We start from the raw sequence: 7,500 nt of genomic DNA on the forward strand, positions 1-7,500 counted from the left end.
CCTGAATATTGCAACGCCTGTGTTATCCACCGGAACACCAACGACCACCTGATGGATTGGGATAACGTAGAGCTTCTTTTTAGTGAACCAGACAGAGTGAGGAGGAAATGCCTCGAAGCGGCCGCCATTCAAAGCTTCAAAACCATTGAGCAGAACAGAGGCATGTTCAACATCGCCCCTCCTATCATTCATCTGTTACCCGCATTATACAAATGTATGAAATGTCCCCCTTAGTCCACTTCAACAAAATGTCCTAAATGTCCTCCTTTATCTCCACCAAGTCCCACCCGTCTCCTTCTCACACACCCCTCCGCCCCTCCACCTACCACCCACCCCTCCCTGATAACCTCTCCCAGTTCCTACCCCGTCGGCCTATATGTACTCTGAGTGTTTGTCATATGTCTGTACTTGAGAAAGCTGTAGCAAGCAAAACGTCGTACCAATAAAGGTTTCGATCTCACACGGTGTTGATTCTCACAGTCTTGTCGGCTTTTGCCTTTGTGTTTCATATATATATGTATATATATGTATTTATACATATATATATGTATATATACATATATATGTATATATATACATATATATATATATATTTATACACACCAGTGTGTGTGTGTGCGTGTGTGTGTGTGTGTGTGTGTGTGTGTGTGTGTGTGTGTGTGTGTGTGAGTGTATTAATATATATATATATATACATATATATATATATATATATATGTATATATCTATATATATATAAATATACATACACACACACACACACACACACACACGCATATATATATATATATATATATATATATATGTATATATACTTCATATTTATACATATATGCATATGTATATATTTATTCATTTATATGAATGTATATATATATATATATATACACATATATACATACATATATATACATATATATATATATATACATATATATACATATATATATATATATATATATATATATATATATTCTGTTGAAAACGACAGCAAATTCATTAGAAATTAATTTCTTTCTTAAGCTTTCTAGCTTTCGGAAAGTAGATTTCTGGGGGAATGAGAGGGGAAGAAGCAAATTTCCAATTGACATTGGTAATTTATATTAACACAGAAGTCTATGTTATATACAAAATAAATGAAAATAAACAAAACACAGTATAATAAACCCAAGACGTTTCGCAGATCGTTCTGCATCTTCAGTTGGAGTGAAGGGAAGTGTGACCAAGACGAGTATAAATATGTATAAAGGAAAACTTGGAGAGGTCACTTAATGACTCTACTCTGTTTGGCTGGCGCTATTTGGTTGGTTCCTAAGCCTAGCCGATCGCCTAAGGCATGACATTTTATCCTCTGCGGGGATATTTTGGACCTTTATGGGTGTTCTCTGATCTGGTGGTTGTATTTTGGTGAGCAAATGTCTCCTGCGTGTAGGTTTCATGCTGGGGAGGAGGGAGAAATCATTTGTTTGTACATTAATAATAGGTTGTAAATCTTTTATGATTACAGCCTCCAAAATGGTCAAACGTTGGAGGTCCTTCTCCTCTGCGACGATTTCTGTGTTGTGTACCATGGTTTCCCTGTCTAGATGGCGTCTGTGGTGGGTCCAAAGGAGGACCGAAACAGCACCTTTGGACCCATCACAGACGCCATCTAGACAGGGAAACCATGGTACACAACACAGAAATCGTCGCAGAGGAGAAGGACCTCCAACGTTTGACCATTTTGGAGGCTGTAATCATAAAAGATTTACAACCTATTATTAATGTACAAACAAATGATTTCTCCCTCCTCCCCAGCATGAAACCTACACGCAGGAGACATTTGCTCACCAAAATACAACCACCAGATCAGAGAACACCCATAAAGGTCCAAAATATCCCCGCAGAGGATAAAATGTCATGCCTTAGGCGATCGGCTAGGCTTAGGAACCAACCAAATAGCGCCAGCCAAACAGAGTAGTCATTAAGTGACCTCTCCAAGTTTTCCTTTATACATATTTATACTCGTCTTGGTCACACTTCCCTTCACTCTAACTGAAGATGCAGAACGATCTGCGAAACGTCTTGGGTTTATTATACTGTGTTTTGTTTATTTTCATTTATTTTGTATATAACATAGACTTCTGTGTTAATATAAATTACCAATGTCAATTGGAAATTTGCTTCTTCCCCTCTCATTCCCCCAGAAATCTACTTTCCGAAAGCTAGAAAGCTTAAGAAAGAAATTAATTTCTAATGAATTTGCTGTCGTTTTCAACAGAATATGCTTAAAAGAGAATCTCCTGCCACGCTTCACGAATATATATATATATATATATATATATATATATATATATGTACATGTAAATATATATGTATATTTCTAGGGCACAGGTTCTCACCGAGACAATTTTGATTAAAATCAACTGCGCTAATAGATTTAACTATTTTCAGTTGTATCTTCTTAAGTTTAAGGAAGGACTTCCTATCAACTTCATTCAGCTTATGAACGAAATCATCCATGGTGAATGTGAAAAGAAAGGCGCTGGTGAATGCCGATGGTTTCTATTGGATGTGTAACAGCATGTAAAAAACTGTTGACAACGACACCTAAAACTTCGGAGTTTTTTCACCTCGATAAGAGGCTTCCTCAGGGTGAGAAGGACTTCATTGGTGTAGAGTCCTTCTTACCCTGAGGAAGCCTCTTATCGAGGTGAAAAAACTCCGAAGTTTTAGGTGTCGTTGTCAACAGTTTTTTACATGCTGTTACACATCCAATAGAAACCATCGGCATTCACCAGCGCCTTTCTTTTCACATTCACCATGGATGATTTCGTTCATAAGCTGAATGAAGTTGATAGGAAGTCCTTCCTTAAACTTAAGAAGATACAACTGAAAATAGTTAAATCTATTAGCGCAGTTGATTTTAATAAAAGAAAATATATATACACACACATATATATATATATGTACAAATATATATATATATATATATATATATACATGTGTATACATATATATATATATACATATAGATTGGTAGATATACATATAGGAGTGTGAAAAAATACGAAATGGGAGCACTGAAAAAGTATAATAACCTCCGAGTTTTTATATATGATTATATAGACCATGAGCATTAACTGCTCTAAGCAGTCGCACTGTAGGTTCATTGTCCCTGAGTACACAATGAGATTAAAAAATCGACGTCAGCCTTGTGCTCATCCTATCTACTGATAGATGACGCTTTAGTTGCTGAATTTGGTCTTCATCATGGATATGTCTGAGAGGCACTAATATATTGAAATATGGCAAGAATAAAACCTATATATTTTGTTGCCAACCTGTACCCATGTATGTAATATATATAGATGTTCAAGCACCATCAACCTCCATATACTGTAGCGACAGTGGACGAAAGGATAATTAGATGATGTCAGCAAACCATGTGGTCGGGGCTCTGGCTGGTTGATAATGATAGGAAATCTGACGGAAGACATTGCAAAGACTTTCACGTGTATAAACCGTGAAGGGACAAATCATCGTTCTTGCCTTTGTCCAACAACAACGAATATGTATAAAAAGAGATCACTGGGCCCCATGGTTTCAGTGCGTGAACTGGCCAGCATTTTTCTTTTCTTTTTTTCTGTCATTATAGTCTAGATGTTTCATTTTGATCCTCACCGGATGCAAGATGTTAGAATAAAATCTATATCTTTTGATGTTATTCAGTAGGAGACAGTGGAAGGGTACTGGGTACTGCAAAACTGTCGGCTGTACGGTCTCTCATAACACTTGATTTGAGGTGATGAATAATCTATGGAAGAAAAAATCAAGTTAGATAAAAATATATAAAAATGAAGTTAGATAAAACTATATATAAAGAATAAAGTAACAAAATAAGTCAAAACAGAATAAGATATAACCCGATCAAATACAATAATATAAAATGAAATGAAATGAATCTTTACAGCGAAAGTGCGAAGAACATTTCCTCTTATTCAGCGAGCGAACTCCTCCCCTTCCACGGCTTCCTTTTGAGGAATAACATCAAAGGATGCAAGCCAAAGCTTATTCACATAATGTATACAGTATATATGTATTTTTCGAATGTTAAAGTCTGTCCCTTCCCTTACTTCCTTGTTACGAGCCGGGTGCTCCCCAAGGAGCCAAGATCCCCATGAGAGAGACAGAAAAAAGGTCCTTTTGGTATTCTTAATAAATAAATATAAAATGAAATGAAATAAAATAACATAAAATAAAATAGATAAATAGATAAATAAATAAATAAATAAATAAATAAATGAATAAATGAATAAATAAATAGATTAATTAATCAATTAATTAATTAATTAATTAATAAAATTAAGAATAAGCTTTCCGTAATTTGGGTAGCCTCATTACCATTTGCGGACACACCCCTGTAAGCATACGGTTTGACATCCCCAAACTCCAAGCGGCACTGAACGAGGTTGAGCCATCCATCCAGTTCACCTTGGAGGAAGAAGTTAACGATTCCCTTCCATTTTTGGATACCCTTATCACCTAACATGATAATCTTTTAAAATTTACAGTCTACAGGAAACCAACCAATAAGGACGATTTGACTCACTTCCTGTCCCACCATGACCTCAGTATTAAAAAAGGTGTAGTTATAGGTTTCTACCTCAGAGCTCTCAGAATTTGTAATCCTGAATTCTTAGAGGACGAGTTTAGGCACATAAAGGAGGTTTTCAGGAATTAAGATATCCAGAGTGCATCACCCACCAGTGTAAGAAAAAGGCACTCAAAATAATGGAAGGGCGGGAACCAACGGAAGAACCAGCTAGGAGGCTTATCCTTCCAGCCAGCAGCGTCACCACCACCCTCACCCGGACACTTGGGCGTTGCAACATACTGGTAGTGGGCCAGTCCAGCAGAACTATCAAAGAGCTCTCTAGAAGGAGTGACAGCCAGGACGAGATGTGGGGAAAAACGCTGGTGTCTACCGCATACCCTGTGCTGGATGTGATAAAGTATACATCGGCGAGACCTCCCGTGACCTGAAGACCCGGATCCGGGAGCATCGCTACGATGCCCGGAACAACATCACCACCAACGCCTGTGTTATCTACCGGAACACCAACGACCACCTGATGGATTGGGATAATGTAGAGCTTCTTTTTAGTGAACCAGACAGGGTGAGGAGGAAATGCCTCGAAGCGGCCGCCATTCAAAGCTTCAAAACCATTGAGCAGAACAGAGGCATGTTTAACATAGCCCCTCCTATCATCCATCTGTTACCCGCATTATACAAATGTATGAAATGTCCTCCTTAGTCCACTTCAACAAACTGTCCGAAATGTCCTCCTGTATCTCCACCAAGTCCCACCCGTCCCCCGTCTCACACACACACCCCTCCGCCCCTCCACCTACCACCCACCCCTCTCTGATAATCTCTCCCAATTCCTTTCCCGTCGGCCTATATACACTTAGAGTGTTTGCCATGTCTGTACTTGAAAAAGCTGTAACAAGCGAAACGTCGTACCAATAAAGGTTTCGATCTCACACGGTGTTTATTCTCACATACGGAAGAAGTTAACCATCGAAATGCCCGTTCTTCTTCTTCTTCTTCTTCTTCTTCTTCTTCTTCTTCTTCTTCTTCTTCTTCTTCTTCTTCTTCTTCTTCTTCTTCTTCTTCTTCTTCGCGTTCTTCTTCTTCTTCTTTACGTTCTTCTTTGCGTTCTTCTTCTTCTTCTTTACGTCCTTCTTCGCGTTCTTCTTCTTCTTCTTTACGTTCTTCTTTGCGTTCTTCTTCTTCGCGTTCATCTCGGCCTCGGGGCGGAACCCCAACACGGGATCCCCAGCACGAGATAACTATCGTGGGATTAGAGCGCGGAGCGCTGCGGCCGTAGGCCGCTGTTTGCGCAGCCCGCGGCTTGTAAATAAATAAAAAACAAATGAATTAAAAATCAGGCATCCCCGTTAGGGCTCACTGACCTTTGAAAATCGTCATTTAAAATTGTTAACTCATATTGACTGTTGGGTAGTTTGGTGACACCCCTATGAACCAGAGCCAAGCATGATATATTTTTATTTTGTTATTAAAGATATCCTCAAAAGGAGGATGCTGATCAATATTTTGTTATACTATCCTTCTTTTCTGCTGTCCTCCTTAAATCTTTCCCATCCCACCACCTATGACTCTACATCTATGGGGTTATATAGTCCACACGAATAGAATCACTGGTTATTAACGGAAAAAAATATATAAGTGCAATTATCTGAAGACTACTGGTGAGAGCTACCTGCAATATATCCCACTACATGGGGCAAAGGTGAGGGTTTGGCCGCAGCAAAGTACCTTAGCGTATATATTCCTCCTATTTAAATATGCTTGACAAAACTATACACTGAAAAGAGAGAAGAAAACAAAAACTACCCAGATTGAGCGTATTTCCTAGAATATATATATACATACATATATATATATATATATATATATATATATGTATATATATATGTATATATATATATGTATGTATGTATATATGTACATATATGTATGTGTATATATATATATATATATATATATATATATACATATATATATATATATCTGTACAGGTTCTATCGAATTAAGGAGGTACTCTTGGGGGCAGAGAGGTTCTCTTACACCCTAGGAGGTTCTCTTGGACCCCGGGAGGTACTCTTGGTCCCCGGAAGATTATTTCTGAATCCGGGTGGTTCTCATAGATCCCGGGAACTTCTATTGGACTTCGTGTGGTTTTCTTGGACCCCGGAAGGTTCTCTTGGGCCCCGGAATGTTCTCTTGGACCCCGGAAGATTATCTTGGACCCGGAAAGATTATCTTGGAGCCCCACGAGCTTCTCTTGGACCCCGAAATGTTCTCTTGGACCCCGGACGGTTCTCTTGGACCCCGGGAGGATTCCTTGGATCCCGGGAGGTTCGCTTTGACCCTGGAGGTTCTCTTGGTCCCCGAGAGGTTCTCTTTGACCCCGGGAGGTTTTCTTTAACCCCGGAGGTTTTCCTGCGGCCAGGGGTTCTTTTGGGGGTCGTGATTTCCTTTGGGTACCTGGGGCCGGGGTTTTCTTGAAGGCCAGGGGTTCCCTGGGAACCGGAGGTTTTCTTCGAGCCGGGGGGTGGGGGGGCTTTCCTGGGGCCGAGGAGTTCTCCCGGAGTCGGGTGTTCTTTTGGTTTTCCGGGTGTTCTTCTGGGGTCCGGGGGCATTTTCCTGGAGCCCGGGGTTTCTCCTGAAGCCGGGGAATCTGGGGCCGGAGGTTCTCCTATGGCCATAGATTCTTGGAGACCAGAGGTTCCTTTAGATAACAGGGATCCTTAGGGTCGGGGTTCTTTGAAATGTTCTTGGGGTCAGATTTCTCCCCAAGTGGTTAGAGGTTCTTTTGTGCCCGGGTGTTCGTTTTGGTGGCAGGGATTTCCTTGGAGGTTCTCCTGAGTTCGAAGTTCTTTTTGGGTCTATGGGTTCTTTTTTTGGAGGGAACTGGGATTTCCTTTGTGGTC

Source organism: Oratosquilla oratoria, chromosome 7, assembly GCF_046742065.1.
Source record: "Oratosquilla oratoria isolate Oo_2021 chromosome 7, ASM4674206v1, whole genome shotgun sequence".
Classification (NCBI taxonomy): domain Eukaryota; kingdom Metazoa; phylum Arthropoda; class Malacostraca; order Stomatopoda; family Squillidae; genus Oratosquilla; species Oratosquilla oratoria.